The sequence below is a fragment of the Anolis sagrei genome, chromosome 5 (assembly GCF_037176765.1).
Source record: "Anolis sagrei isolate rAnoSag1 chromosome 5, rAnoSag1.mat, whole genome shotgun sequence".
Lineage (NCBI taxonomy): Eukaryota > Metazoa > Chordata > Lepidosauria > Squamata > Dactyloidae > Anolis > Anolis sagrei.
Genome location: NC_090025.1, coordinates 160,337,104 through 160,356,248, shown reverse-complemented (window position 1 = coordinate 160,356,248; position 19,145 = coordinate 160,337,104). Strand labels below are relative to the sequence as shown.

The 19,145-nt window shown below is 41.3% G+C and overlaps 1 protein-coding gene across 2 annotated transcripts in view; it reads right to left on the bottom strand.

Annotated features, from left to right (window-relative positions):
- Positions 1–19,145, bottom strand: part of TCF20 (transcription factor 20) — a 213,710-nt gene that overhangs the window by 158,993 nt on the left and 35,572 nt on the right. For both annotated transcript variants that reach the window (XM_060777154.2, XM_060777157.2), the window contains exon 2: positions 9,881–9,936. The gene's annotated coding sequence lies outside the window, so the exon portion shown is untranslated. The remainder of the gene's footprint in view (positions 1–9,880; positions 9,937–19,145) is intronic.

Sequence of the window (19,145 nt, the reverse complement as noted above, 5' to 3'; positions counted from 1 at the left end):
CTGAATAATGCAGATGTTCAAGCCACCACGTGATTTAAAAAAACTACTACATGCCAAAGTGATTGGAATATTTTTTCCTCTGTATAATATTCTGAATTGAAACAACACACATAGGCAATCTTAAAGTGCTGAGTTATAAACTAGACATTAAGACATTATCATCCATAGATGCTCCACAGTTGCTTTCCCTCACTTTCAATTCATCTCATTTCTTCATCTTTCTTAGTATCTTATACCGGTAACTTTCTGCCCATATTGAGTCACAAACACTACTAGCTTCAGTACTATAGCAGTGTCTGCACTGGGAATTTTTGCATTTGTATGTCCCCCAGCAATAAACATAATTCTTGAAAAAAAAATTAAAATTTATGTTTGTTTTATTTGTATAGCATATAAGAAATCCTTTCTGACCCTGATTTTGCCATAGTCTTCCTTACCACATGAGGAACGTTTTTCTACTGTTTTATGCTTTTGTGACTATACATCTGAATTGCCGATGACAACAAAATCCTTCTGCTACCCAGGTCAGTATATAAATTGTTACTGCAAAGCCATGGGGAAGCACAAGCTGAAGCTTTATTCTTTCCAGACTTCTGCAATGCCTTTTTCCTTCCATGTCTCCAGAAGGAAAGTCACAGCGTACAACGTGAATGTGGAGAAAACGGACCTCTATTATTCTGTCTATTATTCTTATTCTATTTTCTGTACCAAAGTACAACCATTTTTGTACTGTCAGACATACATGAGCCAAAAGGTTAAGCTTTCAAGAAAAAGAACATTGTTGCTTTGAAATGTGTATGGGGAACCACTCACTGATAACTTTTTTAAAAATCAGTATTCTGCTTCTGTGTGCTGTTTCTTTGCCACTTTGCACTATAAGGATATTGTGAATTTAACTTCTCCCCACTTTCTTGGTTCACAACTGGGATTAAATCCACACATTAAATTACTTCTGTTTTGAAAACTAATTGATCCTCCCCCCCCCCCCCCAAATCTTGATAGCTATAACTTCAAAATAGTTTCATCCTATTTCTATACAATGTTTTGCTCCATTCAAAAAGTGAGTAGTCCTGGTGGCATGTTCTTCCTTTCCCATTGAGAGGCTTATATTCTACTGCTTCCAAAACCCTTAATATAGAGTAAGCCACTACAGACAGCAATTAACATCTAGGGTTGTCAGAGCAAAAACTAGTGGTTGGGTTGGGTTGTACAATTAATATTAACTTTTGTTGCTTGTTATCTGGTTGCATGATAAGCAACACTCACTGAAATAACTTCAACTACAAACAATTAAAGGTACAAAATGTCTCTGCTTTTCAGTCCAATAACCATAATGTGGGTTTTCCTTCTTACTAATTGTTCTGCTCTCAAATGTTGATTCATAACAGGATTTCAGTATTTGTCTGTAGGGATGCTTGGGGATTGGCAGTTCCAATGTCATTCCTGGTCATGACATTGGAGGTGGTAGGTGCTATGCATGTTGTGGTGCAAAAGCATGCTCTTGTTATTGTGAGCATTGGCTCCTTTCATATGTAGGAGTCAGTACTAGCAGTCTAACAATAATCTTGAGTTGTGGCCTTTGGGAATGTAAGCAGGAACACTGGAGGCCTAACTTTTTTTAGTTGCTGTTTTTACATGATTTGGGTTTTTTTCTGTATCCCCTGCCCTTCATTTGAGTATCATATCTGTAAGATGTAGTACTTTTTTCACTGGTGTGAGGGCAGCATATTTTCTGATTCTACCTACATCATCTGAATATAGGATTGTCCTCTGACTATTAGCTCAAACACTATGGATTTTTGGCTTTATTTTTACCTATCACTGATGTTATTTTCTTTATTTTTTCTTTTCAGAGTATATCATTTTAAATTATTCATTCCATTTTGGGTTGTTCAAACTTTATGACCTGCATTATATATTAGTATTATGTTTTGTTGTCCTTTATTGCATTGGATAGGGAAGCTGCAAGATCCTTTACTGGGGGCCCTTTCACACAGCCATATAACCCAGAATACCAAGGCAGAAAATCCCATAATATCTGCTTTGAACTGGGTTATCTGAGTCCACATGGTTATATACAGGCCCGTAGCCAGGATTTCGATTCGGGGGGGGGGGATGAGTTTTTTTCAGGGGAGGGTTCAGGGGGGGGCTGAGTTTCAGTGGGGGGGGGGGCTGAGTCTGAGTGAAAGAGAATCTACCCTAGCAAACCTTTTGTAACATTACCCCAATACCCTCATGCATATGGGATATATTGAGTATGGTGATCAGATCATGATATAAATAAACATAACAGTTTAAATAATGCACCAGTAAGGCCTTTTTGCGAACCACCATGAGAATTTCGGGGGGGGGCTGAAGCCCCTCAAGCCCCCCCGTCCCGTCCCGTCCCGTCCCGTCCCGTCCCGTCCCGCCCCGCCCCGCCCCGCCCCGCCCCGCCCCGCCCCGCCCCGCCCCGCCCCGCCCCGCCCCGCCCCGCCCCGCCCCGCCCCGTCCCGTCCCGTCCCGTCCCGTCCCGTCCCGTCCCGTCCCGTCCCGTCCCGTCCCGGCTACATGCCTGGTTATATAGTCTAGTTCAAAGCAGAAAATGTGGGATTTTATTCAGCTGTGTGAAAGAAGCCTGACTAAGTATAGAGGGCATGTACTTCATGTTAATGTGAGTCCTTTTTTTGGCTGCTAGATATCTACTTTCCAACACGGATTAGGATATCAAATGAACACATAAAAATAATATACCGGAGACTTTACCATGTTAAAAATCAATGTCAGAAAATTGCCTTAGAAAGATAAGAAAAAATCAAATATAGTATATGGACCAGGGACTTGCAAATGATATGGTAAACAAAAAGAAACTAGTGCGGCAGTGGAGGAGGGACATATTGCCATAGCAACAAAAAAGAGAGTGATTATTTTACTAAAATTAATTAATATGCATCTAATTCATCCTTCATCTGAAAAGTAAAATCGCCCCTCAAAAGGTAGACTATAACTGTGGTTGCAAAAATACAGGGTGAGGCAGCATAACTTCCTTTTTTCAAAACTTAATAAAACCCATTGTATGAATGACATTTTTTATTTTTTTAATAATGTAGGCACATACCTAAAGTTTTGTTTTACATAGTTTTAAAGATCAGCAGGCATTATGTTGGCAATTTTTTCCTGGATGTTGGTCTTCAAATCTTGTAGGGTCCTTGGATGGGTCACATAAACACGGGATTTCAAAAATCCCCATAGAAAAAAATCACAAGGGGCCAAATCTGGAGAGCGGGCCGGCCACTCCAAATCCGCTCGAAATGTAGGCCTCAACAGCAAAAGCACGCTCCTTACTGTTCCAACGCATGATGGTGACTGAACTGTGTCAGGACCAAACTTTATACTCCCGCCTCTCGAACAAGACCACTAGCGCTCCACTACGTCTTCAACCGACTGAATGGCACGCATTTTAAAAAAAGGAAGCTATGGTGCCTCACCCTGTATTATACAAGTTCAAGTGAGTTGAAAAACTCTGAAGGTGAGCTAAGAATCCACCTAATTTTTTCACTAAAAGTCTGTCTATTTACAATTTGTTACTGCCCAAAATATAATTTAGGAATATCAAGTAAACAGGAATGAAGCAGTCAGCAACTGAGCATTACAGTTAAGTTTACCACCAAATGCTCATTAGTTGTATTGTCGAAGGCTCTCATGGCTGGAATCACTGGGTTGTTGTAGGTTTTTTGGGGGCTATATGGCCATGTTCTAGAGGCAGTCTCTCGTGATGTTTCGCCTGCATCTATGGCAAACATCCTCAGAGGTTGTGAGGTCTGTTGGAACTAGGAAAATTGGGTTTATATATCTGTGGAATGTCCAGGGTGAGACAAAGACACACCTAGCTCCAACAGACAAGAGTTCTTTGTTTCTTTGAGGATGCTTGTCATAGATGCAGGCGAAATGTCAGGAGAGAATGCCTCTAGAACATGCATCTACAACAACCCAGCTCATTAGTTGTTCTCAGGACTAGCTTCTTCAATGATCAGGAGCAACAAAGGCTGTTTCTGATGCTCCTTAGCATTATTTTCCTAATGCTCCTTAGCGTTATTTTCCTAATTTAAAAAAACCCAACTTGTTTACAATGACATGGAATTCAGGTAGGCTTCCATCATGTCTTACTGCATGATCTTCAATTCTGTTAGTCTGTATGTGTGCAGTGAATTGTAAATACCACTCACTTTTTGATCTAAAAATCATAGCCATAGCACTATTATTTCTATGTTAATGTCTATCCTAATAACATTACACACTTGGAGGGGGCATTCTTTGAGATTTTAGTTTGCAAATTTACATGATTCTTCTAATGAGTTGCCCATTAAAAAAATAATTTGATTTTTTTTCACAATGTTTTTTGCAAAATTGCTTCCGCCTCCAGAGAATTGTGCAGAGAAGGTCATATAACTGCAATCAACCAAATATTTCATTGTAAATGGGCTGCTATTAGCTATCAATACATGGCAGATTCTTACTTCAGGAAATCAAGCTCCATGCCTCAGTGCAGGCATAAGACATCATGAAGCATGTAACATGCCATAATATCACAGAGAGATAGTTTGGGTGCCGCCCTTCTCCCTTCTGCTGGCCCCCAATATTATCCCCTTTCCTCCTTCCCCCTGTCTGCATACACAAGTGAGTAAGAAAACATCCACTCAGCCACTGTGTCAGGACAGTTACTTTTTAAGTTTGTTGAATATGTTGGGGGAGGGAGAGTTGCGGCAGTGAGGGGCAGAGATACTCACATTTAGGTTTTTTCAGCATCAGAATGATGTGTTATTCCCCCCAACCTTATTTTCCATCTTCATTGCTATGATACTTGATCTTGTTGATGGGAAGCTTCCCACCGGAATGGAAATCATCTATTGGACAGATGGCTGAAAGCCAAAACCAAGGTCACAACTACATCTGTTATAGAACTCCAATATGCTGATGACAACATAGTCTATGTGCATTCAAAAGAAGACCTACAAGCCACTCTAAACACCTTTGCAGAAGCATACGAGAAGCTCGGCCTCTCATTGAACATCAAGAAAACCAAAGGGCTCTTTCAGCAGTCACCAGCCAATCCCTCTGCAATGCCAGAAATACAGCTTAATGGTGTAACGTTAGAAAATATTGACCGTTTCCGCTAACTTGGCAACCACCTCTCCACAAAAGTCAACATTGACACTGAAATACAACACCACCAGAGGTCTGCGAGCACAGCATTTTTCTGAATGAAGCAGAGGGTGTTTGAGGACCAGGACATCCGTAGGGAGACCAAGGTGCTTGTTTATAAAGCTATTGTCCTCCCAACCCTGTTATACGCCTGCAAAGCATGGACTGTTTATAGACGTCACACTCAACTCCCTGAACGATTCCATCAGCATTGCCTACAAAAAATCCTGCAAATCTCTTGGGAAGACAGGTGGACAACTGTTGGTATTCTGGAAAAGGCAAAGACCACCAGCATTGAAGCAATGCTCCTATGCCACCAACTTCCTGGACTGGCCACGTTGTCCGTATGCCCGATCACCATCTCCCAAAGCAGTTAATATACACCCACCTCAATAATGGGAAACATAATGTTGGTGGACAGGAGAAGAGATTTAAAGATGGGCTTAAATCAAATCTTAAAAACTGTGGCATAGACACCGAGAACTGGCCTTTGAGCCCTCTAACTGGAGGTCAGCTGTGGCCAGCGGTGCTGTGGAATTCAAAGAAGCACGAATTGAGGGCGAAAGAGAGAAACATGCCAAGAGGAAGACACGTCAAGCCAACCCTGACTGGGACAGCCTTCCACTTGGAAACTAATGTCCTGATTGCAGGAGAACATGCAGATCAAGAATAGGCTCCATAGCCACCTACAAACCCACCACCAAGACACCAGATTTGAACGACCATCATCCTCCAGCTACAAAGGATTGCCTAAGTAAGTAAGAATGAAAAGGCTGTTTTGGAAATTAAGGCCACATCTTTACCAGCTGCTTAATCCAGAACCAGTCCAGAGCATTAACCAGCCTTAATTCAGGGTTAACTGGCTGTGGACCATTCATGACAGCAGCTGCATGCTCTGGCCGAAATCATTAGCGATGCCACATTGGAGTCCAAATTAGTTAGCTAGGCCAAGATTGTATTGGCCCTATTAGCCCATTTCGTTATCCTCCATGTCACCACGACTGTTCATTGCCAGCCACAGAGCTCCCTTGCAATCATCTTCTTTCTGACTGTGCGGACACCCCTTCATGACCTCAGCAGATGAGATGGCAAGGTGTCTGCAAGGACCTGCCCAGCCACTGAGGAGCAGCTGTGAGACATGAAAATAACTTATTACCTCCCCTTTCCTTGTGCTGGTCAGAACGATGAAAGAATGAAGCTAGTAGTATGCGTGTGGTCAATGGATTGGATGAAAACCTGTGGGTCCCCGGGTGTTTTGGCCTACAACTCCCGTTGTTAGAATTTTCTGGGAGTTGAAGTCCCAAACATGTGGAGACCCTCAGGTTGAGAACCACTGCTCTAGATACTTGCCAGAAGTTGCATTATGAAGACTGCCACTGTTAACCTGAAGATGATTATGGATTTTTTAAAACTCATGAATACACAGCCTTAAATTAATTCTGCATACTAGCACTAATTTTAGGGCATAAAAATGCATCGAATTTTATAAAAATATTATTTGTGTTTCTTAAGAGAAACATACTGTATTAAATTCTATAGTGTTTCTTTTACTTATATCTGTTCCTTTAAAATATTGCAAACCCAGCAATTCAGGTCTATTAGCTTTGAGTCACTCAACTATTATTGTTATTATCACAATCATCATCATCATCATGTTTATTTATAGCCCGCATTTTCTCTCCACAAGGAGGCTCAAAGCATCTTACATTAAAAGCATTTCAATACAATTTAAAATATACAAACATTAAAATAGAATTGGATATTATTGGTATTAAAAATGATTTAGTAGCAACCATTCAGACCTGTTGGGTGCAATCTGAAGACTATGGCCCTTTCTACACTGCATATAATCCAGATTATTAATTCAGATAATGCACGTTATTTGCTTTGAGCTGGATTACACTGCTATATAATCTGGTCCAAAGCAGATAATCTGGATTTTATATGGCAGTGTAGAAGGGGCCTATGGTTCCCAGGTCCCTCAGTGCTACTTAAGCAACACAAGAAGAGGCTTGGAGAGAAATGATTGGAGTGAATAAATTGAAATTAAGGAGAAACCTGGATATGGAAGACTATTCAATTAGCACAGAGTTTCTTAAACTGTGCTCCTCCAGAAGTTTTGGACTTCAGCTCCCACAATTCCTAACAGCTGGTAAAATAGCTGGGTTTTCTGGGATTCGAAGTCCAAATCACGTGGAGGAGCGCAGTTTGAGAATCACTGAATTAGCAAATGAACCAGATTCCAACTTCTCTGAGGTATCTTCAGACCCTAAAGAGAAATATGGTAAATCACCTGTCACGACGTATTTATTAAATATTGTTTTCTTTATTAAAAGGAGGGAAGAAGGGGAAATGGTGGAAAGGACATGTGAAAACACTTGTAACTAACTTTTTCAAAATGTTTGCATGAGATTTGTGGATACAAAGCCATTTCTTTGGATGCAGTACAAATTGGTAACAAAGTAATGTAAATGAGGCCAGGGCACCCTAGCATTGAATCAACCTCAGGCTCTTTCTAACAGATTACATGTGAATTTTTATATTGGCTCTCAGGAATTATTCCAAAACCATTATCCCATTGATTCAAATTGAAGCAATAGCTCAAACTTCAGTGGCAGCCCCTAAAATAAAGCTAGGCAGCAAAGTTATGATATAAACAACAGTTAAATATATTTTTATTTTTTTCAGAGCCCCAAAGGGCTTTGAAATCTTTATCTACAAGGTAGGGAGAGAGGAAACTTATATCTGTGCCTTAGCATGCACTGTAAAAAGTAGGTCTCTGAGAGGCCCGAGGTCTGTTCTAAAACATTTTGCTTTCTGCTTTGATCCATTCAGGTCTTGTCCAGGTTAAAAGAATATAACTGAAGAGTGACTAAAGTGGTGACTTCAAAAAAGATTGGAAGATTAAGCAAAAGGAGAAAAATTAATTTCAACTGCTTTTAAAGCTTCTTCTTTCATATTTGCTCTACTATTTAATATGCATGACTTATAAATATTTTAATAAAGGAGTCTTAAAATTTCTACTTCTTCAGTAAACTGTAATGTCTGCTGCTTCACACATTATACAGCGGCAAGTATAAATTTACCATAACATTGAAGAACAATAAGAACTGGTTTCCCCCTAGCAAGCTGACATATTTACTTGTAATTTGCATATTATGGAAAACATGTTGCCATACAGACATTTTACACGTTGGGTACCATATGGACCATTGAAAGGCTCCTATACATTTAGTGGTTGTGTAGGACTGTTCTTTATTTTGCAACCAGGTAGCAAACAACACTTGCTGAAACGTCCTCTTCTTATACTCCCATTGAAATAACAACAACAATAACAACAAAACCAAGTATGGATCATTGATGTTGCAAACCAAGGTGACAGCAGGATTGAAGGGAAACAACTGGAAAAGCTGACACAATACGAGGATTTAAAGATCGAACTGCAAAGACTCTTGCACAAGCCAGTAAAGGTGGTCCCAGTGGTGATTGGCACACTGGATGCAGTGCCTAAAGACCTTGGCCTGCACTTAAACACAATTGGCACTGACAAAATTACCATCTGTCAGCTGCAAAAGGCCACTCTACTGGGATCTACATGTATTATTCACCGATCCATCACACAGTCCTAGACACTTGGGAAGTGTCCGACGTGTGATCCAATACAAGTCAGCATAGCGACCTTGTTTGCTGTGTACTAATCTTGTTGTGTTTCAAATAATAACTTTATTCTTATACCCTTCCACCATCTCCCCAAAAAGACTCGCATAGAAGCTCCATCAGAAAATGTTCTACAAAAACCAATGACCAAAATCACTAAAATGGGTGTGACCATGCTGTAAAAGGGCCAGGCATGGGATAGTGCAAAACAGCATACCATAGGGTCGGGGAATTTGATTAAGTGCAGAGAACAGAGTACTATCTGGAAACCTAGGGACTGGACAGTTATAAACTAGGGACTAGTCGTTCTCAAATGCTTGCTGGAACATCCAAGTTTTCAGATCCCTACAGAAGGAGGACAATATGTAGGCTTGCCAAACCTTTCTAGGGAGAGTGTTCCAGAGTCAGTGGGCCACCACTGAGAAGGCCCTCTCCCTCATCCGCACTAGCCATGCTTGTGATTATGGTGGAAGCGAGAGGAGGTACTCCCCGGCGGATCTTAGAGCCCACGTCAGTTCATAGGGGAAAATGTGATGACGATGATAGATGGGGCCCAAACACTTGAGGGCTTTGTAGGTCATAACCTGCACCTTATATTGAGACCAGAAATGTATCGGCAGCTAATGGAGCTGCTTTAACAGGGGAATCGTGTGCTCACTATAATTAGCTTCAGTTAGAAGCCTGGCTGCCGACCTTTGCATCAGTTGCAGTTTCCACGCCATCTTCAAAAGCAGCCCCAATTAGAGTGCGTTACGATAATCCAATCTGGATGTAACCAAGGCATGGACCACTGTGGCCAAGTCAGACTTCTTGAGGTACGGTCACAGCTGGCGTACAAGCTTTAACTGTGCGAAGGCCCTCTCGGCCACCACCAACGCCTGAAAGTACAGGAGCTGTCTCCACTTTCACTCTCACAACCCTATTTGCATGTACAAGTGCCCACCTCATAGTTAATACCTTTCTTCCCAGTATATTTCACAAAATGTAAGGATAAATCTTATACATGTTTGTATGATAAGCACTCCTCAAAATATTTTCATACCTTTATCCTCTGTAAAGAAGGGGAAAGTCCTTTGAAGATCATTGTCAAAACAGACACTAAAAAAAGAAAGAAATTCTATGAGAATTTTAAACACTCTACTTTACTTAAAAATAACACAAGTAAAATTTATTTATTTGTACTAGTTAATAAATCAGAGATGTGCACATTGTGGCCTTTCAGCTGTTGTTGGATTGTAACTCCCAATGGTCATAATGTATGGAAGCTGAAATGTTAGAACACATAAAGGGCTTCAGATTGTCCACTTCCCATATGCTGTATACAGGCAGTCCTCAAATTATGAACAAGGTATGTTCTGTAGGTTTGTTCCTAAAATAAATTTGTATGTAAATTTGAATAGGTACATTTTGTAATTATAACTCCACACACACATATATACACACACACATAGAATAATAGAAGCATAGAGTTGGAAGAGATCTCGTGGGCCATCCAGTCCAACCCCCTGCCAAGAAGCAGGAATATGGCATTCAGAGCACCCCAACAGATGGCCATCCAGCCTCTGCTTAAAAGCCTCCAAAGAAGGAGCCTCCACCACACTCCGGGGCAGTGAGTTATATTGCTGAACAGCTCTCACCGTTAGGAAGTTCTTCCTAATGTTCAAGTGGAATCGCTTTTCCTGTAGTTTGAAGCCATTGTTCCACAGCCTAATCTCCACAGCAGCGGAAAACAAGCGTACTCCCTCCTCCCTATTACTTCCCTTCACATATTTATACATGGCCATCATGTCTCTTCTCAGCCTTCTCTTTAAGCCGCTCCTCATAGGGCTTGTTCTCCAGACCCTTGATCATTTTAGTCACCCTCCTCTAGATACATTCTATCTTATCAACATCCCTCTTCAATTGAAGTGCCCAGAATTGGACACAGTATTCCAGTTGTGATCTGACCAAGGTAGAATAAAGGGGTAGCATGACTACCCTGGATCTAGACACTATACCCCTATTTATGCAGGCCAAAATCCAACTGGCTTTTTTAGCCGCCGCATGACATTGTTGGCTCATGTTTAACTTGTTGTCCTTGAGGACTCCAAGATCTTTTTCACACATACTGATGTCGAGCCAGGCACTCCCCATTCTGTATCTTTGTATTATGCAGGATGCCTGGCTTGATAAGTTTTGGATAGCACAGGGAAGGGTGAACACCCCTGTAGCGTTTGTTTTGCTGTCTGTGCCCCATTCAGAGTATTTCACCTCACTTTCTATCCCTGTGATCATTGGATTTTGTTTAAAAATTGTTTGTTTTGGAAGCAAGGATTGGTGAGAAGGCTTCAGTGAAGACATGATATTTCTTCCAGGAGTGAACTTTCCTCCCCAGAAGTAGATTTCTTTCTCTTCCTGTTGTCTCACCCTATTTGTAACTATGAGTCATTTGTAAGTTGAATGTTTGTAACTCAGGACTGCCTGGATATTTATAAACCTTTTGACTACTTATACAGTTCACAGTGTGGACCATAACCAATCACTATGGACCTCATCATATTGACAATTAGAAAGCAGAGGGAACCGTCTTAATTCATTTCCTACTATCTTTTCCGGTCTTCTGGGATGGCTGGCCATCCCACGTTCTTTTCTGTACTTCCTCATTTCTGTCCTTTCCCTGATTCCTCCTAATTTTATTGAGTTTTCACTCTGTTTTAACATGCTGGCAACACAGATTCCCACAGGCAGTCACCGAAATTCGTCATGGGATGGCGTCTTTGGGACTCCATTTTGCCAGCATGTTAAAACGGAGAGAAGACAGAGAGCTGACTATATGGAATGAAGTAATATATCTCAGTTTAATTTGTTTTCCAAGGGGTTATTAAGAAAATAAAACTGGACACATCTAGGACTATCGGAAAGGATGAAAACAAATGAGACGAAATAGACCAAGTCTCAAATCCTGAGCTTCAGGCCCCCACATTTTCTGAATAGCAAGTACTGTACAGCTATAATTTTTAAAAAAAATCTGAATTTTTGCTCAAACTACAGCACACTAAATAACCCTAAGCAAATTGCTATCTCTAATATTGCATGTCTCATTGTCCTAAAATAAATGAAGTAAAAATTGAAAAGCATTGTCCATGTGAGAAAGGACAAATACAATTAAAATGTGACTACCTCATCAATGAAATAGGTATCTATTTATGGTTTTATTTATCCATGTTCAACAAAATATGCCCTTGATAGGCATTTGCTGGGTCCTCCTGTGCAATTATGTTCATGGGCTGGAAGTTCTATAGTTCAATCGTGTGCTATTATCCATAGTTTCAGGTATCAATGAAAAGTCTGGAAACCTATTCCCTGCGATGAGTTATTGCTCAACAGAGATAATTTCCACTAAACATGGAATGTCCCCAGACAGAAAATACTATTTTTTTAAAAAGGATTAAGAGTTTACAGCATTAAAATAATATAAATGAAAATAGGGAAAAATAGGAAGAATAATGAAAATATAGAAATAGCAAAAAGTACAATAAAAGAAAAAAGGACGGTGCATTTCCTTCTAACTTCCAATAAAGATGTGAGGAAGTTCTACTTCCCCTAGATGACTAAATGCCATGTTCCAACAAGTTATTTACTCCCATTATCAAAACCTACAACTAATATTATAAATCTTCCAATCTTATTAGCCAATCCTTTTATGCTAGGATTACAATATTCATCCACTTGATACAAGATAGATACTAAGAACTTTATCTTACACATATAAATGCATTTCTTACCTATATGTCCCATTAACCTAATTTTAAAAGCCACTCTTTATATTTATTGTCATCTTAAAAAATAATCCTTGTATAATAATTGGTTGTAGCCCTTACTCTTCTACGAGTTAGCTGTAACCTTCCGCATAATTCAATGTCACACCATAGATCCTAGCTATTTTCAAAACTTACATGAGTACTGTTCAAAGGATGATTATTATGCTCAATGCTGCACGACTGAAGGGTAGTTTTCCTGTATGGTGGAAGCACTGGAGCCCCATCTACACTGCCATATAATGTAGTTTAACTGCACTGAACTGCGTTATATGAGTGTACACTTCCATATAATACAAAACTGCATTGTGAATATGTATTTGGCAGTGTAGATGGGGCCTGTTTCCTCCTAAAACCTCATATAATAAAATGGAGGCAGTTACCCTGTCCCTTGCCTCCACTTTCAGCTATCCTGAGGTGTTCTGCATATTTTTCCTTTAGTTGTGAAGGGTAAATGCCACTTACTTTTGATGAAAGGCACCAGCAGTCTGACTCAGTATACAGTATTTGTAAATGCTTACAGTGGAAATACGTATCAAAATAGACAAATTAATAAATACTTCAGTAAACCAAGGAGGGATCCATACGTGGCTATAATTCTAAGACTTTAACGTAGGTTAAGCCTTCTTTAATGCAAAAGGGTCTTTTTTATATCAAACTTTGGAGAAGTATACCACCAGTCAAGACCTTTTGGTGACCTTTCCTCAGCACCTCATGACCCAGGAACTCCTTCCTTCAGTTTTCTTGAGCATCTTCTCAATCATAAAGGAGATGATGGCAGGCAGCCCGAATCCTGGATTCCTGTTGTCTCTGTACAACTGGAGAGGGACTGGCTCCATAAAGCCAGTTGTGCAGAGACAACAGGAACCCAGGGTTTGGGCCGCCTATCCTTTGTGCAGCTACTTGGACATAACAAAGACACGAATCACCTGGCATGACATTTCTGAATGCTAAGAAGGTCATGCCCCATCTGCCACAATGACATTTCCCCCTTTCCCAGGACTGGATTGCTAATCCCATCACTTTGGACAATACTCCGCAGGAAACACAATGGACATGGGCACCATGGGTGTCGGACCCATGTTAATAGGTATACAAAAGACATGCATTCATTCAATGTACTTTGCACACCTTTGTCTCCCAGACTGGCCTTCCCCGTCAGCCATTGGAGAACAGAAATCTGCATTGGAAGCAGGGAATGGTTTTTGATTGGCTGGCGGGCGCTGCAGTCCTGCCTCATTAGGGAATCCCGCCCAGCTGATTATGACGTCAATGGAGCTCCGCCAATCACAATAAAGCTGGTTCCAGCTGGGATGGGCGCGGGGAATTTAAAGGGTTTCGTCTATAAAAATATGTGTTTTGTACTATATGGCATCTCAGCTTCCTTTGGCAAATTACCGCGAGCTGGCATCACTTCAGCTGACTTAAATAAATTACCTCTGTGGCTTCTTCTTCAACTTGGTGAGATTTATTGATTGGGAAATATTGACAATAGCTTCTTCGTCTCACCAGTATCTACTTATCAGAACTCGGTATCCGCGCTCCGAATTTTGCTATCCGCGGTCCTGATCTCACTATATGCAGTTGCTTTAAATTGCTGTATTCCACTCACACTGAATTTGCTTCCCTTTCTCTTTCCTACAGAGACAACAGCATTCCTTTTCCCCTGATTGCAAAACAACACTAAACAACAACAAACAACTTGCCACCATTACCTAATTATCACATGGCTAGAGGGAGGATTGGGACGTGGGTTGTTTTGTTTTTAAAATGTGATCAATATCACTTCCTTTCCGACTCATGGTGCCTTCCAGCCAACCTGTCAGCAAGTCAACGAGGGCTGACCTTTTTTGGCAGCTCTATTTAATCAGATCCTGAGAGAGAGAGAGAGCGAGAGAGAGAGAGAGAGAGAGAGAGAGAGAGACAGAGAGAGCTTGCTGCGGTTTGCACTTTCTCTCCATCTTGCTTCTACTTCTCCTGACATGGGTTACGCAGCATTAAATCCTACAGAAGGCAACCTCGGCTCTCGCTGTGCAAATTTCTCCACGTCATTCTGCCAAGGCGCCTCGGCCTGAATGACCTGCAAATCTCCTCACGTTACTCTTGTCAGTGTATCTCCGCTTGGCATGTCTCCTGCCATTCTCCTTCGGATCCCAAGACTTCCATACATTTCCGAGCAATACTCCATGGGCCTGCTCTCGCTTTTCCCTTGTGTTCAGTCAACCACCTCCTCCTGGAGTAATAATATCGCAAGATTTGTTCCAAAAGGGCCCTCTTGGGAACCATTCAGACCACGAGGCTAATTTCATTTACCACATAAAGCACCGTTTTCAACTGTTGAGGCTAGAAGGGTACGTCCTAAACGTCCAAATAAATGCAAACACTTAGAACTAGTTTGTATTAAAATCTCGCAACTGTCTTAGTCTATCTCTCTCAGGCATTTTTTTCCTCCTCTGATGTGTAGCAGTTCTTCTGGAAACATAATGTTTTCTCTGATGGAACAAAAACAAGCAGAAAATCCCTTGACTCTCACAACTGATGGAACATTCCAGAAGAGACAGATGAGTGCAGGAAAAAAGAGCATATCTGTAACAGCAGGCATTAGGCTTCCTGACAGATATATATGGAGGTTTTTTCACATCTAGATTTTGAAGAGCAAATTACTGATTGCCTTTCAAATGTTTAGCTACTAAAACTAAAGGCAACAGCCAGGGTAAGGCTCTGCTGTACCTCTTATGAGTTAGAGCTGGCATGGGCGAACTTGGGCCCTCCAGGTGTTAGTAATGGTGGGAGTTGAAGTCCAAAACACCTGGAGGGCCCAGGTTCACCTATGACTGCGCTTAAGTGACTGAGGGGAAAAAGTAAGGGGCCTGAGGACTTCAACTCCCACCATTCCTAACAGCCTCAGGACCCTTACTTTTCCCCCTCAGCACGGCATGGGCGAACTTGAGCCCTCCAGATGTTTTGGACTTCAACTCACACCATTCCTAACAGCCTCAGGACCCTTACTTTTTCCCCTCAGCACGGCATGGGCGAAGCGGCTGAGGGGGAAAAGTATGGGGTCTGAGGCTGTTAGGAATGGTGGGAGTTGAAGTCCAAAACACCCGGAGGGTCCAAGTTCACCTATGACTGCGCTTAAGCGACTGAGGGGAAAACTAAGGGGCCTGAGGCTGTTAGGAATGGTGGGAGTTGAAGTCCAAAACACCTGGAGGGTCCAAGTTCACCTATGACTGCGCTTAAGCGACTGAGGGGAAAACTAAGGGGCCTGAGGCTGTTAGGAATGGTGGGAGTTGAAGTCCAAAACACCTAGAGGGCCCAAGTTTGCCCATGACTGCGCTTAAGCAGCTGAGGGTGAAAAGTAAGGGGCCTGAGGGTGTTAGGAATGGTGGGAGTTGAAGTCCAAAACACCTGGAGGGCCCAAGTTTGCCCATGACTGCGCTTAAGCGGCTGAGAGTGAAAAGTAAGGGGCCTGAGGGTGTTAGGAATGGTGGGAGTTGAAGTCCAAAACACCTGGAGGGCCCAACTTCACCTATGACTGCGCTTAAGTGACTGAGGGGAAAAAGTAAGGGGCCTGAGGCTGTTAGGAATGGTGGGAGTTGAAGTCCAAAACATATGGAGGGCCCGGGTTTGCCCATTCCTGAGTTAGAGAAACAAATACTAACTATTAGACAATACAGATCACTATAACCAGCACATCTGCTAATGTAGGGACTAAGGATCACTAGGAAGAACATTATGTCACATAAAAGATTTTAATTAAATCTCCTCACCTCAGGAAAGGTGAGGCAGGGGGATAGGTAAGCCTCTCTGTCAAGCTTTAAGCAGGTATCATTTTGCTTAAAGACACAACATTTCCCTTTGCAGGCATTTTTGTGTTTTTATACACAGGGGACTAGGCCGTGAAGAAGGCGCCATCTTTCTTTCTGTGTACTAAAGCAATTCTCCATCTCTATATAAATAAAAATGTAATGTTCTTTTGTGGGATTAACATAACTCAAAAACCACTGGACAAATTGATACAAAATTTGAACACAATACACCTAACAGTCCAACGAGTGTACATTACCCATAAACACGCGTGCACACACAAAACCCCAGTGGAACAGACTTAAAAACCCAAAAAATACACCATATATACATATACACATACACTCATATACATATGCACATGCACACATTCATACACACACACGTATATATGTGCACAAATATACACATATACACACATACATATGCACATGCACATATACATTCACACAAAGATATATATATATATATACATATGCACACACATATACATATCCACATACATATATACACACAAATATGCATAAAGACAAGCACACACATATACACAATATGCGTGTACACATATAAACACACAAATACACAAATATATACAAACATATATACACACATATACATACATATATACACACACAAAACACATATATACAGACTGGGCGACAGCAACGTGTGGCAGGGGACAGCTAGTCTATATAAATAAAAATGTAATGTTCATTTGGGGGATTAACATAACTCAAAAACCACTGGATTAATTGACACCAAATTTGGACACAATACACCTGTCAGGCCAACGAGTGACTATCACTCATAGAAACACTGGAAAACACAGTGGAAGAGACTTAAAAAGCCAAAAAAATAAAAAATACACCACAACGCATGTGCAAAACCACATATACACAAATATATACACACACATATACATACACACACAAAACACATATACACAGCCTAGGCCACAACAATGCGTGGCAAGGGATGGCTAGTCCACAATAAAATGTAGAAGAAGGAATCATTGTATGCCCCATTTTTGTGTTTAATAACGCTGAGGTAAAACAGCTCCATAGGGTTCTTTCATTCTACACAGTTATAGCACTATGATTCCACTTTAGCTGCCATGGCTGCATTCTATGAAATTCTGGGATTTGTAGTTTGGTGAGGCACTAAAGCTCTCTGGCTGAGGCCCCATCTACATTGCCTTAAAATCCAGTTTCTGAATCCAGATTATCTGGCTGATATCCGAACAGAGGATGGGCCGGAGATGTCAATGCCTTTGTGATGGCGCGAGTGGCGCCACCTATGTATAGAACTGTTAGTTGTAAGATTTAAACTGTTGTATCATGCTTAATCCTGCCCCTTTTTACACTGCTTATGTATAGTTGTATGGATTGGTTGCTTGTAGCTGTCAATCAGTACTGTTTGGCTCCACCTCTTCCTGCAAGAGGGGAGAACTTCCTTTTTCTTTTCATTCTGCCATCAGAGTTCGTACCAGATGGACGTGAGTAAGAGACTTGATTCCAAAGGACCCTGATTTAAGTTACCTCTTAGCACCAGTTCTGAGGTTTTTTACCCCTGGGACTCATGCTTTTTGTCCAGATCGTCCTGGACAATTATTGAGGAGACCCAGGCGCCTTCAAGCCGGTTCTTTTGGCACCAAAGGAAGATCCTGAATCTTCAAAACATAGGCCATCTGAACTGGTGTTGTGATTTGCTCCGGCATTCACAGCCATTAAGGAAGGAGGAAACTTGGTGAGGCTTCTCAGCTTCAAACCCCTTGGACCCAGAACTAATTGAGACTGTAATGTATGTTTTCCTTCACCCCTCTAAAGTTTTCCAGCTCATTGTTTTGAAGAAATGACTTTGTGATAAATAAAACTTATCTTGAGCTATTTACAGCGTTTTGGGTTTTTGGGAGTTCCAGTTTCCTAAAGGAGGGCAAGAAGCAATCCCTTGGGGAAAAGGTGCCACATCCATCCCTCCTTCATTAAGACTAATAGTCCCCAAGTGCGATGGCACAGCCTTGGTCTTTCATTACAGGCTGCTACTTCCCGATGGATGTCAGGTGGTGCCATACAGACTAAACAGTATAATTTCTCCAGTGGTGTAGGGCGTAGATATCCTGTGATAATGCAGCACGTCTCACTAAGAGCCACATCCACTGTTTTAATATGGTGAGATGTATTCCACACTGGGCATGCGTATTCAGCAGCAGAGTACCTGACATTTTTTTAAAAAAAATCATAACAAAATTAGTAAATTAGTATAAAACTGATAAAAACAGAAGGAAAACAAGCAACAAAATATCTTTTGACCAAAAACGGGCAATGGGAACCACATTGTCTGTAGCCTCCAACAATTCTTCCTCTGTGCATGAGAGGAAAATTATTAAAAATTAGTATGTTGTCATGGCAGTTAGAAGTGGAATCATAGCAACTATAATTACCATGGCCTGTATTTCCTATCAACGACATTTGTTAGGATTGGAGACAATTGACAGATTTCACAACAATGTGAAACAAGAAGCACTGGGAAGGGAAGGGAAGACAGTTTTAGTCCTCTCAGTATGTGTTATATTTAATAGCTCGCTTCACCAGTCCGCCATTTTGATCTCTGCGGCTATTGCCTCATTCTGCAGAACGGCAAGGCAACCTAGAGTTGCCAGAATGAAAACCAGTGAGAGCCCTGTACTTTTAATGGTTTGACAGA